This window comes from Meriones unguiculatus, chromosome 6 (assembly GCF_030254825.1).
Source record: "Meriones unguiculatus strain TT.TT164.6M chromosome 6, Bangor_MerUng_6.1, whole genome shotgun sequence".
NCBI classification, from domain to species: domain Eukaryota; kingdom Metazoa; phylum Chordata; class Mammalia; order Rodentia; family Muridae; genus Meriones; species Meriones unguiculatus.
Window position 1 is genome coordinate 115,083,792 of NC_083354.1, and position 21,269 is coordinate 115,105,060.

Sequence of the window (21,269 nt, forward strand, 5' to 3'; positions counted from 1 at the left end):
GCTGGAATAAAGTTTATGACCATAGTTGAGCAAAAACAAAGTCCAAGTGGATCAAAAACCTCAACATCAGACCTGACACACTAAATCTCTTAGAAGAAAAAATAGGAAAGTGCCTTGAACTCATTTGCGTAGGAGACAACTTCCTGAACAGAACACCAACAGCTCAGGCTCGGAGATCAACAATTAATAAATAGAACTTCATGAAAAAATGAAAAGCTTCTGTATAGCTTTAGTTTTTGTTGTTAATTTTTTGAAATAGTGTCTCACACTTTAGGCCACACTATCCTGGCACTAACTTTATAGACCAGATTTTACTTCAATCACTGCTTCCACTACAGCTTCCCAAATGTTATGATTCTGTGCATATACCAAATTGTCATAATTCTGTTCATTTTTCTTCTTTGTACTGATTTTGTAAAATTTAAAACTTTTACCCAGTTCAAAGTTTTCATAGAATAAAGACATTTACTAGCTTTATAAAGCCTTGTTAGTAACTTAAGCCACTGGGATGGGAAGCTATGCATCAGGATCACAACTGAAGTTATAATAAGACATCGTCTATCTAACAGTAAAACAATGAGAAGGATACAGCCTCAGGCTTGGCAGTATTTTCTTTATGTTTCTAACTATGAAAGGATTTTTAAAGCTCCTTTTGAAATGGAAGTAAGCAACTTTAAGAAAGCCCATTTTATGTGGATAAAGATTTTTTTTCTGAGATGAGTAATAGCAAACATAATTTAAATCAAAAGATTACATGTTATAATTATTCTACTGGAGTCATAAGAACCATGTCAGACATAAAGCAGAGATCTCTTTGGAAAATACAGAATAGCCTTTTCCGGTTTTAAAATATAAATTCATGAAAATTCAAAAGGAATTTAATTTTTCCTCTTGCCTGTACTACTGATAAACTGATTTATTGTTAGGCCCCGTGACAATCTTGACTCTGGTAGACATAATTTACAATCTTTCCAAGAACATTCTTTTATTTATATCTTTTCATCAAAAACACAAAAGGATTGATAGAAAATATACCATGATAAATAATTAGAATTTCTCATGCCTGTTCATTGTACTTTAAATTGACATTCTATACCCAGAATATTGCTAGATAAAATTAGTTTAAAATTATTAGCATTCCTGGGAGAGTCCCTTATTATTCTCATTTGCCAGAATAAGATGAAATAGGAGGAAATTACATAACTTGCCTGAAGTTATGCAATCATTTTTACCCTGGCCACTGGCTGCAATGTGATTCATTCTTTGGCAATAAAGTCTGCCAGAGCTATTTAACTGTTTCCTGACACTCGGGATTGATGAAACTGTAAAACTGTGAATTAGATAGAAGTTTAGTGCCCTAAAAGAGTTAACATGCCTTTAAGGCCTTATTTCAATGCCAAAGCACTATAAAGGAAAGAATTAGACACTGTCAAAGCCATGGAACCTGATGCTATCACTTCCTCTTTATCATTAATCCCCGATGGCAATGTTTCAATAATCAGCTTCTATTTTGACTAAAGCAATCTGACTCTATTCTCCTTGAAGACAAACATTTTTTAAGTGAATAAATCAACATTAGAGATTTCATTTCAATTTGGTGTGACTTTTTATTATTAATTCTCATCAGTGATGGGCATACTTGCCTGTGTGTGGGGGGGGGAGGTGTAAATGGTAGGCACCCATTCAGAAAGAATACAATCCAATGATGCTGGGTGAGATAGCCATTGTTATTTTTCACAAATCCCATATATTATTGTGACATAAACTCATGGAAAAAAAATCTATTCATAAAATTAAAAGCTCGTTTTTTGTTGTTTTTATTTTTTATTATTAGTTACATTTTATTAACTCTGTGTCCCAGCTATATCTTGCTCCCTCATTCCCTCCCAAACCCTCCCTCCCTCATCTCCTCCCTGCTCCTTTCCAAGTCCACTGACAGGGGAGGACCTCCTCCCCTTTCATCTGACCCTGTTCTATCAGGTATCTTCTGACTGGCTGCAAAGTCCTCCTCGGTGGCCTAGCAGGACTGCTCCTCCCTTGTGGGTTGGGGAGGTCAAAGAGCCTGCCAATGAATTCCTGTCAGAAATAGTCCCTGTTCCCCTTACTATAGGAAACCAATTGATTATTGAGCTACCACGGGCTTCATCTGAGCAGAGGTTCTAGGTTATATCCATACATGGTCCTTGGTGGAGTCTCAGTCTCAGAAAAGACCCCTGTGCCCAGATATATTTGGTCCTTGTAGAGCTCCTAACCTTTCCACATCATACTAACTCCCCTTCTGCCAAAGGTTTGGTTATGAGTCTTAGTATCTGCTTTGATACACTGCTAGGTAGAGTCTTTCAGGGACCTTCTGCAGTAGGCTCCTGTCTTGTTACTTGTTTTCTCCTACGTCCAATGCCCATAGCATTTGTCTTTCTAAGTGAGGATTTATCATCTTACCTCGGTCCTCTTTCTTGTTTATCTTTTTTAGGTGTATAGATTTCATTATGTTTATCATAACTTACAGGTCTATATAAGTGAGTATATACCATGTGTGTCTTTCTCCTTCTGGGATACCCCACTCAGAATGATCTTTTCTAGATCCCACCATTTGCCTGTAAATTTCATGATTTCCTCGGTTTTGATTGCTGAGTAGTATTCCATTGTGTAAAAATTTCTGTATCCATTCCTCCCTTGAGGGACATCTGGGTTGTTTCCAGGTTCTGGCTATTACAAATAAAGCTGCTATAAACATGGTTGAGCAAATAAAATTAAAAGCTCATTTTATATCACATCTCCATTTACTAAACTATATTAAAGCACATTATGAAGAATACACAATCAGACAGTACTTAATATGTTTTTATTGTGCACAAACAAACATGAACCAAGCAAGGTAAATATTTGTAACAGTTCTCAGAGAGCTGAACGAATCACCAGCCTATCACCATCTATTTTTGATAGAACTGATTATGTCTTGCTTGTGGTGTATAATGTCTGGTCTAACACTTTCCCCAGGCAGATGTCTTTTAAAAGAGTGGTAAAAAGTAAAATTCGAAAAAAATAAAAATAAAAAAGTAAAATTTGTAAAACCAGCTCTGTATGGTACATCAAAGTTGAGTAGTAATGCTATTCCATGTATAATTGTTTCTTATGTGTTTTATCAAGGAACAATCTTACATGAATCTGTCATTTTCCATGCTGATGACAAGCTGTCAACTGGATTCAGAAGAACATTTGCGATTAAATGCTGTCTAGTACACTGTAGCTGCAGCTTTCACTTTATGAAGTTCTATCTCCCGTAAATGACATACTAATGGCTATGGTTTTAGACATCTAACTTAACACATAAAGGCAAAAAAAAATTGCTTTTGTTCTCAATGCTACTTCTTTGCAGATGTCTGGGAAATAAAACATCACACATATTTGGGGTTTTGTTTATTGCTGATTCTAATCGATTGCTTTTGCTTGCTGGACTCAGTTCCTCAATTTATCCTCATTTAATATCAAAGCCACATCTCTAAAAAATGTTCTAAAGACTCTGCTTGTATTCTTCTGCTCTACTTGGGGTTCTTGTTTTGTTTTCACTGTGATTAACCTGCTAATCCTTAAATGCAAATAAAAAGCACATGGCATGTGTAATACAGAATGAATAAGAGCTCTGCTATGTTATTGTCACCATGCAGAAGGACTGAACTCCTTCTTATTAACTAGCCTGTTTGTCCCTGAAACCACATGGTATATGTTACTGCTATTCCAGGCAAATTCTGTCAGTTTCTATTCCCAGTGAACCCAACACCTATGATCAACAAAACCTACACCCAAGAAACACTTGTAATAAAACATTTAACTGTTTTAAGAAACATTCACAATAAGACCTCTAACCTGGGCTTTGCAGACGCTGCTGTCCCGTCACTGGTTGCTGTAGCCATGGTCATCCTCACTACATTCTTCAACATCGCAGCAAATGGTGAGCCCTTGAGCCAAGTCTCCTTCAAGCTGTTTGTGGACAATTTTCCAAAGAAAGCAGAAAACTTTCATGCTCTGAGCACTGGAGAGAAAGGGTTTGGATATAAGGGTTCCTCCTTTCACAGAATTATTCCAGGACTCATGTGCCGGGGTGGTGACTTCACACGCCATAATGGCACTGGCAGCAGTTCATCTAGAGGGAGAAATTTGAGGATGAGAACTTCATCCTGAAGCGTACAGATCCTGGCATCTTGTCCATGGCAAATGCTGGAACAAACACAAACATTTCCGGTTTTTATCTGCACTGCCAAGACAGAGAGGCTGATTGGCAAGCATGTGGTCTTTGGGAAGGCGAAAGAAGGCATGAACATGGTGGAAGCCAGGGAGCATTTTGGGTCCAGGAATGGCAAGACCAGCAAGGTCACAATTTGCAACTGTGGACAACTCTAATTCTTCCATTTGCGGGCATCTTACCCAGCAGACCGTTCCTTCTGTAGCTCAGGAGAGCATCTCATCCCATTTGCTAGAAGTACCCTGTGATCTCTGCTCTCACTGAAGTTCTTTGGGTTCCATATTTTCCTCATTCCCCTCCAAGTCTAGTTAGACTGCAGAGTTAAGTTTATGATAATGAATAAAAAGTAAATAAGAAAAAAAGACCTCAGCCTGTTCTAAACAGTGGTCTAGTGATACATGTTTTGATTGGAAAACAAAGATTTTTTAAATTGAATACTAAGATCTTCTAGGATGAAAATACCAAGAAAAATGTGACTGTTATCTTTATTGCATCTTTAAAAATACAGTTAGAGATGTCAAATAAGAAAGTTATTAATGATAGAAAAATAGCATGTATCTTAGCATAAATCAAACTAACGTCACTAAATTTCAACAGGAAAAAAATTTCAACAGGCTTTGTTGAAGTAAAAGGAGGTGAAACATGGGTGATTGGTGCCCTGAGAAAGAAGCCTGCGAGAATGTGGCATCATCTCTTTAGCATAGAACAACTGCACAGTAATGAGAAAGAAGATGGCTAAGAGTGAACCTGACAGAGATACAAAGAATGAGTGAGATAGAATTTGGTGACAAAAACTCCAATTGCATCTGTTAAGGGTTTGTTATGAGGGAGGGGTACAGTAGAGACAAAGTGGAAAGAAGAAAAGAAACAAAGACTGACAAAAACAAAAAGAGATAAAAGAGATAAGAAACTGAAGATGATTCTTAGATTTTAGCCAGAAATTTAAAAGGCAAAACTGGAAAATTCTAAATAAGGAATAAATTTAAACTTTAAGAGAGTATCAATGTTGAAAAAATGACTCTTGTTCCTTTGAGAAGTCTATGTAGATTAGAAGAAAGAAAAGCAAAAAAAAAAAAAAAAAAAAAAAAAAAAAAAAAATGGTCCCTGGAATTTTCATTAAGGAGAAGAACGTGGAAAGGAAAGGATGAACCAAGAGTGAAATGGTGGACAGGAAAGGGACAGGTAGGGAGAGGAGAGGACATTATGCGGAAAGCAGTAGAGGCTTCTTCTTGGTTAATTGGTTGGTGTTTCTTCATTGCAAATACAGGCACTTTCTTTGGTTCATTTCCCTTATCCAGAGATGGAACTAGCTACAGCAGCGGTGTCTTCTATGGGAATATTTTCCACCGTAAGGAAACATAGCTTCAATGATGATTTGGAATATGTCTTTGCAAAAGGCATTCTGCTCCTTAGGAGAAACAGCACAATTGAAGCACACTTCTCCAGAGTGGTTACAGGAATTTTACACAAGAAATGAGGACATCTAAGATTTATTTATGTAAGAAATGCATTTCAACATTTCCTACATTGGACAGAAAGTGGTGCTACACCATCAAGATTTGTTTTTTTCTTCTTTTTTCTAACAGTGGTTTTAATGTTGATGACTATTTGCTTTCACAAGATGAGGTTGCTGTCTGTGCAGCCCAGTATCTTACCATCTGAAAACCTGGCTCTAATGTTGTTCTGTTGTCTTAGGATTTTGAGAAAGTTATTTAATTATTAAGATTTGATGAATAAAACAAGATGTGTGAACCCTAAAATAAAATGTAATGGCAGAATTAGGCTATATGAAGCTCAAGGTCCATTGCACACCTTAACCACACATACAAAAACAGAAGCTGGCATCCAGGAATCTTTGTTATGCCATCTGTTTTTCAATTTTATGTCTGTGGTCAAATCTCACGAAATGTCCTACCTTATGTGTGTTAAGATGGTCAGCTCTGCCTCCACCATTGTGTAAAATGAGGTCCCTCATGCCCTGAGAAAGACCTGAGCAAAATAAAAAAATTCTAATTAATCCAAAGTTGAACTAGACAAGGATTTTTTTACGTAGATTTAAAAATTTTATTTTTTATTTTCATTAATTACACTTTATTCACTTTGTATCCCCCATAAGCCCCTCCCTTCTCCCCTCTCGATCCCATCCTCCCACCCCCCTTCTTCACGAATGCCCCTCCCCAAGTCCACTGATAGGGAGGTCCTCTTCTCCTTCCTTCTGATTTTAGTCTATCAGATCTCATCAGGAGTGGCTGCACTGTCATCTTCTGTGGCCTGGTAAGTCTGCTCCCCCCTCAGGGGAGGTGATCAAAGAGCAGGCCAATCAGATTATGTCAGAGGATGTTTTGTTTTTAACTTGTTGAAGAACATTGAAAAAAAAATCCCTGTTGTATTGGGGATAAAAATGAAGCTGAAAGGGAAATTATAAGAATGCTTACAGATATTTTGGTTCTCCTTGTGGAGTTCCTGTCCTCTCCAGGTCCCACTATCTCCTCCTTCTTTCTTAGGATCCTTGCACTCTGCCCAAAGTTTGGTTAAGAGTATCAGCATCTGCTTTGATACAGTGCTGGGTAGAGTCTTTCAGAGGCCCTCTGTGGTAGGTTCTTGTCTTGTTTCCTGTTTTCTTCTTCTTCCAATGGCCATCCCACTAGTCTTTCTGAATGAGGATTGATCATCTTACCCAGGGACCTCTTTCTTGTTTACCTTCTTTAGGTGTACAGGTTTTAGTATGTTTAGCCTATTTCATAGGTCTAGCATCCAATTTTAAGTGAGTATAAACCATGTGTGTCTTTCTGCTTCTGGGATACCTCACTCAGGATGATCTTTTCTCGTTCTCACTATTTACCTGCAAATTTCATGATTTTCTTGTTTTTAATTGTTGAGATGTATCCCGTTGTGTAAATGTACCACAATTTCTATATAAATTCCTCCATTGAGGGACATCTGGGTTGTTTCCAGGTTCTGACTATTACGAATAAAGCTGCTAGAGGACAGGACCTCCACAAGGACAGCAACAGAACCAAACTATCTGAGCACAGAGGTCTTTTCTGAGGCTGATACTCCAACCAAGGACCATTCATGGATATAACCTAGAACCCCTGCTCAGATGTAGCCCACCGGCAGCTCAGTATCCAAGTGGGTGTCCTAGTAATGGGAACAGGGACTGTCTCTGACATGAACTCAGTGGCTGGCTCTTTGATCAACTCCCCCTAAAGGGGGAGCAGCTTAACCAGGCCACAGAGGAAGACAATGCAGCCAGTCCTAATGAGACCTGATAAGCTAAGGTCAGAGGGAAAGGGAGGAGAATCACCCCTATCAATGGACTTGGAGAGGGGAATGGGAGGAGATTAGGGAGGGAAGGTGGGATTGGGAGGGAATGAGGGAGGGGGCTCCATCTGGGAAACAAAGTGAAAAAAATATAACTAATATAAAAAAATAAAAATTTAATTAAAAAAAAGAAAATACATTATGAAAAGCATTTTTCTAACAATAAAAACAATCATGAATTTAAAAAAAAAAGAATGCTTACAGAGAATAATGGATGAAAATATATAAGTTTCATGTCTGAAGTCCATGAGACCAGAAGTTTAATGAATTTTCAATGCTGAAATGAGTGCAGGCATTGGCTGCACAGTACGGTGTGTGCAAGTGGCATGCACAGTGTATGCCAACGGTATGCGCGGGGTATGAAAATGATGCGAGACTCTACAGAGACGAGCTGCTGCCTGCACCAATGTGTCTTCAGTTCCTCACGACATCAGGTGGTCCTGACTGGAACTCAGCAATGGGTGTGTCACCTTGTGTTGAATATAACCACATTGTTATAGTTGGAAAGGCTCTGCCTTGCATAAACCTTATTTCACTCTTCTCACATGCAGGATTTTCTTGTAATAAAAACTGATGAAATCAAGGCACATAATAGGTATGCAATAAACGCTAAGTATTATTAAATCAGCAAAAACTCTGATCTTGGTTGAAAGGCAGAGTATAGAGCTCAGGAATAATTTTTAAGCTAGTTGGCATGGTTACAGATGACTGGATCAATGGCTTGGTTAGTTCCTCTAAAAGACTGAAATCATTAGAAATAGTTTTTTAAAAAGTAATCTCTTGAATCTCCGAGTTTTGTGAAAGCTCAAGTTTTGTGAAAGTTGTTTTGTGACAACTTCCAACATGGAGTCAAAGACAGCACATAAATACATACCATGCTTTGCTCATGATGTCACCATTAACTCAAAAAGATGACTCCAATTAGCATAAATTTTCTGTATGAATTCCTGTCTTTAAAAGGTACTTTTTGCTTACCCTGAACAAATGATAGATCAGCTTGATGCCGGTAAAATGCTTCTTTTTCTTTTTGTTTATACCTAGTTTACAGCCTAAAAATATCATCAAATCCAATTCCTTTTCTCTCCTATATAAAGGCAGTTTTATAGAAAATTGCTCTTGGGAGCTCAGTGCTGCAACCTGAAGCTCTGGCATCTAAGAGCAAGTTGAGGGCAGCAATAAAAAAACTCCGAACCAAGACAGAAGGAGCTGTGAGTGCTGAGCCCACCCCTGCTTGTTGAAATGCACGTGTAGTGGACTGTCCCTTTCAAAGAGAACACAAAAGAACATCCCTAAAGCAAACACAGCTCACAGCTCCTAAAACTTGTTAATTTAAAACAAAGGCAGCTTTCAATATTCTCCCTACTTATCACTTTCTTCACAATAAAAAAAAATGTAGATTTCTATGAAAGCAAGTCTGTATTTTGTTTCACCTGCCATGAATTTATGGACATAGTCATTGTGATAAAAAGTATACATTGCTTCAAGTGGGTAGGGTTACGTTATGTAAATTAGCCTTTGATAAAGCTATTTGTTAAAAAATGATATATCACTTAAGAAAATTTCAAATAATACAGAAAAGTGCACACAAAAAAAAAAAAGAAAAAAAAAGGACAAAGCTCTTGGTAGCTCAATAACCAATTGGTTTCCCATAGTAAGGGGAACAGGGACTATTTATGACAGGAACTCAATGACTGGCTCTTTGACCTCCCCACCCCCCAAGGGAGGAGCAGTCCTGCTAGGCCACAGAGGGGGACTTTGCAGCCAGCCCTGAAAATACCTGATAAAACAGGGCCAGACGAAAGGGGAGGAAATTCTCCCCTATTATTGGACCTTGGAAAAGGGCAGGGAGGAGATGAGGGAGGGAGGGTGGGGTTGGGAGAGAATAAGGGAGCCGGATACAGCTGGGATACAAAGTTAATAAAATGTAACTAATAATAAACAATAAAAAAAAAAACTACACCCACCCAGTAGCTGCACTTCCCCACTCCACTCCGTGTTACATTTTGTCACTGCCTAATTTTTCTGCTTTTCTCTGTGCATTGCACACAACAATATGGATAAAACCTAATGTAACATACCTCTTCATCATCAATAAATATGTTTTAAATAAGAACCTTTTAACATACAGAAAACCAATATCCTATTAAAAAGACCAGCCTAACACTGGACAAAATCAATACACCAAAAAGTGAAAGAATGTTGTTAGAAACACAGGTGTTTTTTTTTTTTTTTTTTTCTACCATATAATTTACTACAAATGCAATTTTGGTCTTTGACAAAAAAAAAAAGTCACTAAAATATAGTTATCTACGTTTCACTATAATCTGCTCTCTGAATTCTCCCATGGAGTTTGGTTTTGTTTTCATCATTCTTTGGTTTTTATAATTTATTCACTTTGTATCCCAATTGTAGCCTCCTCCCCTATCTCCTCCTCATTTCACCCTCCCTCCTTCTTCCCCTCATCCCCCTCCCCTAGACCACAGAAACGGGGAGCCCTCCTCCTCTACCATATGACCCTAGCCTATCAAGGCTTATAAGGACTTCCTGGATCCTCTTCCTTTGTCATCTGTAAAGGCCACCCTGCCAGGGGGAAGTGATCAAAGAGCAGTTAACACAGTCCATGTCAGAGATAACCTCTATTCCCTTACTAGGTAACCCACATGAAGAGCTGCCTCTGGGCTACATCGGAGAAGGAGGTCTAGGTCCTCTCCATGCATGGTCCTCGGTTGATGCATCAGTCTCTGAAGGGACCCCTAGGCCCATATTTGTTGGCTCTGTTGGTCTCCTTGTAGTGTTTCTGTTCCCTCTAGGTCTTTCCATTCCCCTACCCTTCTATAAGACTCCCTGAGTTCTGCCCAAAGTCTGGCTGTGAGTCTCAGCATCTGCTTCAATCAGGTGCTGGGTGGAGTCTTTCAGAGGACATTTGTGGTAGACTCATGTCCTTTTTGCCCTCTTCAACAGCTTCCTGTGTCTAATCTATTTGCCCTTCTGAATGAGAATTAAGCATCCTTCCTAGAGTCCTCCTTGTTATTTAGATTCTTTAGGTCTATGGATTGTAGTATGGTTATCCTGTATTGTATGGCTACTATCCACTTATAAGTGAGTAAATACCATGCGTGCCTTTCTGTTCAGAGTTACCTCACTCAGGATGACCCTTTTTAAATTTTTTTTATTAATTACACTTTATTTACTTTGTATCCCGCCTGTAGTTCCCTCCCCCTCCCCTCCCCATCTCTCTCTTCTTCCCCCTTCTCCACACATGCCCCTCCCCAAGTCCACTGATAGAGGAGGGCTTCTTTTCCTTCCTTCTGATCCTAGTCTGGTCTCATCAGAAGTGGCTGCATTGTCTTCCTTTGTGACCTGGTAAAGCTGCTCCCCTCTGCAGACCATCAAAGCAGATGTTGTGACTTATGGCCAAACTTTGGGCAGAATGCAAGGAATCTTGTGAAAGAAGTGGAAAATAGTAAGATCTGGGGAGGACAGAAGCCCCACAAAGAGAGCATCAGAACCAGAAAATCTGAGGATAACCCTTTTTAGTTCCCATTGAGTTTGTAATCACCTCATCTTGGCCTTGACACTTGAAGGCTATTCTCTGGGTTAACAGTGCCACCTGTAGGATTGAAAGGGCATCACGGCGTGAGAAAGAACAGGATCTCTCAAAGTTTCTCCATCCAGCTCCTCTTGATATTCAGGCCTTTGTGTAATGAAATGCACACTCCTTCCTCCTGTCAGTCAAGCTCTGCATTTCCATTAAAAATCAGACCTCCCCACTTTTTACACTCTTCCCAACATAAGATAGTTAATGGCACTTGCTGTTTAATTTGTCTTTGAAGATGTCGATGCTCATGGTCCCTGAGCTCTCATTAGTGCCCTGCTTCCCACAAACATGGTTGCTGATAACTTTCTGATGTATCTTTCGTTGTCATACCTGTATTTCTAGCTGACTGCCAGACACCTCCAACTGGGTATCCTCTAAACCAACTTGACAGAAGCAGCCATCTTCAACATACCTTAAGGACCCTGTCCAGGAATGACATGGCTCGGTTAGCAAGTATCTGTTCAGCCTTCATGACAGTAGTTTTCTCTTTCACCAGATCCTGCTTCCAGTGTCCACCGCAGGTGTCCTCACCCCCCTTTTTTCTTTTTTTTATCAATTTTTTTTATATTAGTTACAGTTTATTTACTTTGTATCCCAGCTGTAGCCCTCTCCCTCATTCCCTCCCAATCTCACCCTCCCTCCCTAATCTCCTCCCTGCTCCTAAATCCACTGATAGGGGAGATCTTCCTCCCCTTCCATCTGACCCTAGCTTATCCGGTCTCTTCAGGACTGGCTGCAACGTCCTCCTCTGTAGCCTGGCAAGGCTGTTCCTTTCTCACTCCCTTTTTCCTAATTGTTTTTGTTAACCCTGGTCTGGAACCCCTTCCTTATTGTCTCATAATTCATCTGTGCCTTCCCCTGTTTTCTTCTCACTTCCGATGTCCCTGTGGGCCAGAAGCTCCATGCTGTGTCTCTGCTGACATGAGTACCTGCTTGCTTGCCTGTCCAGAAGTTAGATCATATTCAGTGGTGTCCACTCAATATGATCTCCTAGTGAAACATCAGCCTGGAGTCTAGCACTGAGTACCACCTTCCTCCCTGTATCTCCTGTTAACTTCTGACAGTTCCTTCCTGTCTTAGCTTCTCTGAATTCCTGGTGTCTCCCCTAGTCGGACCTGCTTTTCTTCAATATTTTGAGATGGTAATGTCTTCTAGGCTACCTACTACTGGCAGTTGGGCTGGCTAACTTTTCTGAAAGGCTGTCATTTACATTGTAGGACATTCTAGAAGTCCTTTGCCTCTCCTCTCAAGACATACAGAGCTATTAAAGCTGTTTAATAATAAAGATGCCAGGCATTGTTAAATGGCTCGTAGGGAGCAATATCTCCTATCAAGTCCACGCATCTGAGCCATGAACTTCTTTCCTCAGGTTGTAATTTCGGCTCTTCATAATTCTTTGTCTGATTTCCTAATAGAGACATCTCTATCTCCTATACCTCCTTGCTGCTAATCTTTTCTTCTCACTGAAGAATTGGTTTGATGAAACTATGATCCTGTTATCTTTACTTCCTTGTTAAGAATGGGGACAGGGTTTCCCAGCCTAGGTGGGCTGCCAATTGTGATTCAGATGTCCGCATTGTTATCCTCTGCCCAATAATGTCAATTTGTCCGTTTCTCTCTTGTTTATTAAACACACTGCATCTAGTGAGTTCCTACCTCAGAGCTGCTGCCCTTGACCCAGGCTGGCAGTGCCATACCCATGTCTCCCTCCTCCTCTTCACAGAGCCTGTGAAGGCTCCTCTTCATCCCATGCAATGCCTACATTGTCCCCACACCTTCAGGACTGTAGCTCCACAAACACGCCCCTGCTGTTCTACACATTGACGTGTATAGTGACTTTCTACTTTCAGAAAGTAAGCTGCCTGATACCTCTGTTTTCTTCAGTATCCCCTGATTATTAGTGCCTGGAACAGATGCAGCACGGGTTAGAGGTTTGGTAAGTATTTTAAATTTATATAAGAATAAATTAATGCACAAATAAATTTTAATCAAAAGAACATAGAAATAATAAAAATGATAGATAGCCCGAGGTTTTGAATCTTAGAGCAACCTCTGACTCTCTGACCAATAGAATGAGATGTACTAAAAACCACCCAGCCCATAATAAGTGCCATCACGCCAGCACAGGACCCAGAAAGATGCTCAGTCAAGAGTTCCATAGTCACTGCGCTGTTTTATCAAGGCACTGAGACCACTGTGGGTATCCTCAGGACTTTGCTTGCCAAGATGTGACATGTACCAAGGCTAGTGACTACGAGGTCTTTAAAGTCTGTTTTTTTCTAAGAAGTGGATAGCTGTCTATTGGCCCTCAGCTCCTTGAAAGCATAGCAGAAGCAGCTGTGGACAATAATAGCGAATGGCATATGATAGCAGAAGACACGAAAAGCATCCTGATCCAGATGGTAGGCCAGGAAGGAGCTCTGCACCGTGAGAAAAGTGTGACTGCAATTCTCTTTCAGGTTAGTAGAAAAGTGCAACAGGAGACACAAAGAGGTAGGTTTTATGTGGCTGCTTTCAAAGCATTGCCCAACTTACACAGTCCCACGTACAAAAAGAAGTTCAGATATATATGACATGGACAAGAGGCCAGGAATGGTACAGAGCCTTTAAAAGGCCTCAACAGTGAGGAAAGAATGTATTTATGCCGTCAGAGGTCTTGCAGACAACACACAAGTACAAGCACAAAGACAATTATCAAACTTCAGTGGTGAAATTAGGAAGGGGCCTGAGAGATGGAACTCAGTGTTAGAGTCCTTTCCTGGGATGTGTGTGGTCCTGGGCTTCATCCTTGGCCATGGGGGAAAATTCAGCTGTGGTGAAGGATCAAGGTTATCTTGGGATATGCAGATATCCTGTCTTAAATAAAATGAAATAAACAACAAAATAAAACTGATATTCTGGAGAATTAAACTTAAAGTGATAATGAACATTTGCAGTTGTGTCTGAATCGCTCTCCTTCAGCTGTTACCCCATTTCTACTCCTGAACTTTCCAAAATGGACTCCAGCCCTGAGTGAAGAGATGGAGCTCGTAGGGAGAGTGGATCCCTAAAACATTCCAATCTCTAAGCAACAGAGCAACAGCGAGCATCTGACATCCACACCAAATCAGGCTCAGCATCCTAACTCTTGGGAATTTTCTGGCTTTCAGGACTGTTGTTGTTGTTAGCATTTTTATCTGTTTGTTTTAGAATGCCAGATATGAGTTAAAGTATTTATACATCAGTTCCACCCCACAGTCTTCCCCTTTCAATTTTTCTTGTGTAGCACCATTCCCTCTCAAATTCAGACAGAGAAAGAGAGAGAGGGAGACTATTTAAATTTACATAAGAATAAATTAATGCACAAATAAATTTTAATCAAAAGAACATAGAAATAATAAAAGTGATAGATAGCCCGAGTTTTTGAACCTTAGAGCAACCTCTGACTCTCTGAATCAATAGAATGAGATTTACTAAAAACTACTCAGCCCACTATTCTAAAATATTATTATTTAGTGTTGTTTTAGACTGACTCCAAAACAAACAAAAATTGCTTTTATTCCACTCTGCTCATAATTCTTTATTTGTGTCCATTAAGAAAAAAAGAAACTCTGGCCATCCCTAAAGATATATGAATGTAAAACTAGTGATAAGCATTTAGAAGCCTGAGTTTGATGTCTATAGCCATTTAGATTTCCCCCCCCCAGAAGTACACAGTACATAGAAGTGTTTAGTTTTCCAATAATTGTGGAGAAAATGTTGCTCTCATAACAGTTAAAATAAGAAAAGATGACTCACAGAATGTTTAAGAAAGTTAAGCCCTTTCGTTTCTGAGTTCTGGGTCTCCACGAGACTGTCCCTGTACAATATCGTGGAAACGGGCAGTGCTGGCTCTTTCGGCCATCCTCTGCATTTTCACTCTGGTGGATTCTCAAGTAGTTAATAACAAATGCTGTTTGTTTGCAGAGCCCCTGATGGGAATGTGCAAAGTCACCCTGAAAGAAGATTTGTCAAGAGATCTGGATCAGGCCAGCCTGTATCTGCCTTGTACATACCAGACCTCTAGGCCTGTCATCAGAGAAAAATCTACAGCAAAAATTTACAAAGTGTTGTAAAATTTATACAAAAAAGTTAAATTTTAGGCATTCGTGAAAATGCTCCCAGTTTATGCTCATGAAGGAAAAAAGTTCCCACAGCTGAACATTAGGTGGAAAAGAGTCCAGCTTGGAGGTCTCCATCAAGTCTCTGACCTCGAGATTCAGTAACCCAGCAGAAGAGAAAGAGAGCAGGACTCGTGGGACCCACAGGGGTCCAGGCCACCAAGAAAGCACACCAGCAGCATGGCTCTTGGAGACTCACAGAGACTGACGAAGCAACCGTTGAGCTTGCATAGGTTTACACTAGGTCCTTCTGCATATATGTTACGGTTGATAGCTTGTGTTTTACGGGGAAATCCTGACAGTGGGAGTGGGGATGCTTGTCTGCTTCTGGGACCCTTTTCCTTCTACTAGGTTGTGTAGCCCAGACTTGATGTAAGAGTTTGTCCCTGGTCTTATTTTATCTTGTTATTCCCTGTTGTTGTCCCCAGGAGGCCTGCTCTTTTCTTGATGGTGGGAGGAGTGGATCTGGGGGAGAGGGGAGATGAAGGGGGCGCTGAAATGGAGGGAAAACTACAGTTGGGATATATTATATAAGAAAAGAATATAATAAAATAAAATGAAATATAATAAAATAAATTCTGGTCATCCTTAAGTACATACATTGGTGAAAATAAAGCTACTGCTAAGAATACGGAATCTAGGGAAGCCTGGAGAATGTCTTTCTCCACTTGGATTATCCTCTTTTGTATAAGCCTGTTTGACTTTTCTATCACTTAAAAGAAAATCCCTTACTATGCATAAAGCAAAGAAATAGATCACTCACTTGATGGAATGCTGTCTCAAAAAAATATAGCTTCACAATGAGAAAATGGGAGCTTATAACAAAAGAAAATGGGAATAAAGAAGTAGAGGGAACTCCAAAAGAGGAAGGCTCACAACCATCATGAAAGACAGAATCCAGAGCACAGAAGGAGTGGAGATGCCTAGAAAATGTTGGCAAAATCCCAAAGTCTTTTTAAAAAGAAGAAATAAACAAGAATGCATTCATTATTTAAAGTTTTTGTATTGTTCTTCTTTGAAAAACCTATTCTGATTTTATATGTAAATATTTGCTACAATATTGGACAGTATGGAATGTGTTTGGTCCCTTGCTGGCTTTCCTGCAATCACATCAAGAATCAACATGTATGTGAGGAGTTGTCAGCACCTAGCAGCTCTGTGGGCAAAAGAAAATACACCAAGGAGATGACATTTCATGATTTCAATTAGGAAGCTATGAGTTTATATGTGCTTGCAAACACTATTTTTACCAAATCTTATGTGCTTATTTGGCTTTTACCTAGCACAGCCTTTGTATCAGATCAAGATAAATCTGAAATAATGGGTCTTATAAATTATGGGAATGGTTCTTCTGAGAGGGCTATAGACAGAAATGGAAACATAAATCCCCAGTAAGACCCAGATAACATTTCTAGGAGATGTAAAATCTCTAAGATAGGGGAAATGATTACTAACTCTGGTTGTACATAAGAGCTTCTGGGATCTTATTAAGACCTACCATCACTGCCATCCTACTCCTAAAACCCTGGTCATGGGTGATAATGGCAAACAGGCTAGCCCTGTGAGTCCTGAAGGATGCTAATAGGCTACCATGTTGTTCAGCCTCTGGCTGGGAACACCCATGGGCAATTTACCACTAATCTGCTACCTACCCTCTTAAAGCACAAGTCAGGAAAGGGCCTTCAATGTAAAACTCACACAGACTGCTTGACAGCAGTAGCTGCTTATAGAATCGCTTCAAAACATTCAGACCTATGGATGCATATCTCCTGTGGAGCCATTTTCAAAACAGTAGTGCTTGCACTTGGACCAAGGCATCAATGTCATGTGATCCTAGCCTGTCACCAGCACTATGAGCAAGCAACAAGCCACAGCGGAGGGAATGAACTCAACAGCATGTGTTGGGCTAAGTCTTTCACAGTCTTTGGAGTGCTTTAAAGGAATCAGCATTCCTGACATTAGACTCTACCCCTATTGGTGAGCAGATAGGCATTAGTTGGGATTAATCTGTTACTCATATTAGGGATTCAAATCCTGTTCCTTTCACTACATCTAGAAAAGATTCCAAACGGTTAGATTCATATGTAATGTTAAAAAGGATTTTAAAAAGCCACTTATATCTGACCTGACATATCACAGAGTAAGATATTCTCTAAACAAAACGATTCAGTGGACTGAGGAAGGGGCATGGGAGGAGAAGAGGGAAGGAGGGTGAGGTTGGGAGGGGTCAAGGGAGGGAGCTACAGCTGGGAGACAAAGTGAATAAACTGTAATTAATAAAAAACAAATAAATTTAAAAAAAGAAATAAAACAAAACAATACAGAATATTATATCACCACTTTCTTCTCAAATGAATCTCTTTTATCACACAGCCATTAAAAATGGGTTAAATAATGTAAGACCAAAACTATTCTTAGAAAAGTGACGGTGGACTCTTCTTTATGATTAGAAAGAGAATCAAGTTTCAAGACCACAGCACTCTACTTTCCAGAAGAATTTTAATTCAGCAACATGGATGCTCTTATCACATCCAAAAACCTTCTTAGGTCTGTGTGATCTGGCTGGAATGCAGACACATCTTTAATACACACATTTAATCCCTGACAATGAAAGTAAGGTTAGTTTGTAGAAAGAAGCACCCATGTTTGAAAGTGACATTATTGAGGGGCAAACAAGGAGACAAATCAGAGAAAGATTTGACAGAGTAAGTCACAGATAGAATATGCCCAGTTCTCAAAAGAACAGAGAGGAAAGAGAAGTGACTTAAGAGAGCAGTACATTGAAAAAAAAAAAGTAAATAATGTATAACTCAGGTATGGTGAGTTCATATTAAAACATTCTTTTTCAAGAATCCACATTCTTTTTTTTTATAGTAAGAATTTGGAGTTTTAATCCATAGTTGAATCTTTACAGAAAACTTGACATTCTTAGTAATTTCTTACATGCAAATGAGGTTTTTTTTTTCAATGCAGTTTATTCAGGAACCTTGAACAATCATCTGACCCTGGGGAAAGCCAGCCCACAGCTTAAATAGCCTCTGAGTAGCCAACCCCAGCGTGCCACGTGGGCAATGCAGATAGGTCCACATACACGGAAGCAAGACAGATCCTCAGCCTTAGCCAAATGTGGAATTGTTTGTTCGGGAACCTTGAACAATCATCTGACACATTATTTACTCTTAAAGGCTTTTTATCAAATAATATATAACCAAGATGTGTGAAAGTAAATTGCAAACAAATTAGTGTATGTGTGATAATATAATATATTATATATAATAATATATATAATATAATATATAATAACCCATATATGTGATAATATAATAACCCATATATGTGATTATACATGTAGATAATTTCAAAATGTCTAAATATGTAGATTTTAGGAGTAAATGAAATTGTTTATTAACTCTTTTTACATTTACAAGTTAACAGTTCTTGTCAGCATTTGAGATTATGTGAAATCTATGAAAATATATGTAAAAATATATCTATAAAAAAAAGAACAAAGAAAAGAAATGAAATGAAGAGAAAAGGAAAGGTCAGTGTTATTATTTGGATTTGAAATGCCCCCCAAAGTCTTTGTTAATGGTTTGATCCTCTACTCTGTCATTAAGGTAGTAGAAACTTTTGATAAGTGAGGCAGATAGAGTGGCAGGTTTTAGAGGTTGGTTTGGAAGGTGTCTACGAGGGGCTGATTTCTTTCTCCACTACATCTCATCCATGAGATGAATGAATTCACTTGCACTGGTGATGCACCTTCACACAGCAAGTCCAAAGCAACAGCCAACTAACTGTTGTATGGCAGTGTGCTTTGCATTGAGACATTCCCTCCAGGAGGGAAGAGGAGGCTTATGAGACTAAACAAAAGGTCACATGCCTGGGAAGGTGGAAATTTGGAAGACTCTCAAAGGCCCCTGCCCAGATTTATAGAAAGAGGAGGGGCCTGACCCTGCAGAGAACTGTCAAGATGCTTGAATATTGTACATGGGGCTCCAGAGGTGCAGTTTTCAGGAATCATCATCAGGGCTGAGGTGGGCTTTTCAGACATGCAGCTGCTTTTAAGTCATCCCTGCTCCTGAAAGTAATTCCTCATTAATGCTCTTATTAATAATCCCAATAAAAACTCACTCATTGGTCAAAAAAAAAAAAAAGAGAGCAGTACAGAGAGAAAAAGAAAGAGAGGAAGCAGTTTTACCAGGAAGAGTTTTACAGAGACAGATTGACAAGAGAACAAGCTAGACACAGGTGAAGATAGAAGGAGCCAAAGAATGAGAATAAGCCAGATGATTAGAACAGATTGACAAACAAGATTAGAACAGTTAGTATGAGGCCAAGAAGATGCCAAAAGAAGCCAGATTGAATCAGTCAGCTTGGAGAGGAGTTTGAGACAGAACAGCTGAGTTAAACCTATCAGCCAGAATTCAGAAAGAACTAGAAATGGTGAGCTTACTCAGCAGTTAAGCGTCAGAGGCTGAAAACATTCTAGGCCTGGATAAGATTATACAGAGACTAGAAGCTTCCAGGACTAGGCCTAGCTTAGCAGATGGAGCCAGTAAACCTCTGAGACAATTAAATCAGGTGAATAAAAGAGAGTGTTACATCTGACACCCATTACATCTAGCAAATAAAGGCATCATTTATTCTAGGTCCTTTGGCTCCCAGGCAAGGTGACTGCCTGTACCTAAGATAAACAGAAGGCTGCCTGATGACAAAATGTGCTGTGATTTTACCCAAACTCTTAACTGGCCTATGTTCCTACTTTGACATAATTATTCCATTACATTCTAAGTACTCTGAATATAGTCAACAAAAGAAGTTCCAACAAATTCTTAAATAAATTAAAATTAAAGATTTCTGATTTTGTGGTGTCTGATTTTTAAGGCAGATTGTAATCTAGTTTAAGAAGCTATAACAATGCTAAACAAAAACAGAAATACCACTAAATTCATGGAAATATTAGAATAATCATAATGAGATAGTTTACTTTCTTTGGTTAAGTCCGTTCTATTGAGGTATAATTAATATATAATATTAATCTATCAATATTTAAGCATGAATTCATTGTTATCAAAGATGTACATGTGTCAATTTAAGTAACAGTAATATATAATGTTCTCATGATACTAAATAGTGCTTTCACAATATTCACAGTCAACTCTCTCCCCAGCTTTGGACTGAGGATATCACAGAGCAGCCCTCTGTTATAATGAGTTTGTCTTTCCTATTGTCTTGAACACATGTGATCCAACAACATGGAAAGCAGCTTATCTAGCTCCTCTTGTCAAGCAATGTATCTGCAACACATCCACGCTGTAGCAGCTGTTAGAACTTCTTTCCCATCGATTGGTGAACAGTGTCCCATCACATAAGCATGTTCCAGCTCTTTGTCCACTCATCAGCTGATGACTACAGCTTGGCTGTAGCCAGTTAGCAATTATTGTGCACAGAATTGCTATAATTATTTGAGGAGTAGTCTTTGTGTTGAAGTACATTTTTTTTTAATTTCTTTTAGGCAAGCTCTCAAAAGTAGAGCTGTTCTTTTATATAACGTTTAATTTAAAAAAGAAAAAGGTGATCGAAACCATTTTAAAATGGACGGTGTAGCTTGAATTTTACCCTTTCCAACACCCCCCCCCCAAATGTGTGAGAGACCCAGTAGCTCTGGACAAGAGTCTCCTTGACACTTGGCCCTTTCAGTCTCTTTAGGGTAAGTTGTTCTAGGATATGCATGTTGTTTAGTCAACATGGGCATCAGTGTCCTCTAGTTCTAGCCAGTCACCAGCACCATGAACAAACAACGAGCCATAGAGAAGTGAAGAGTTCAGCTCCACCCAATTGCCATGTCCACAAGGAGCAAACCAGTAATTCGAACTCCTCCATGGCCTCTGCATCAGCTTCTGCCTTCAGCTTCCCAGCTGGTTTGAGTTCCTGCCTTGGCTTCCCACAAACCAACTGTGACTTGGAA

At 39.3% G+C, this 21,269-nt stretch overlaps 1 long non-coding RNA gene across 1 annotated transcript in view; it reads left to right on the forward strand.

Moving 5' to 3' along the window:
• LOC132654558 (uncharacterized) overlaps positions 1-15,829 on the forward strand; it is a 138,284-nt gene extending 122,455 nt beyond the window's left edge. The window contains exon 3 of the long non-coding RNA XR_009592185.1: positions 15,108-15,829. This is a non-coding gene — a long non-coding RNA (uncharacterized LOC132654558). The remainder of the gene's footprint in view (positions 1-15,107) is intronic.
• Positions 15,830-21,269: the final 5,440 nt, after the last annotated feature.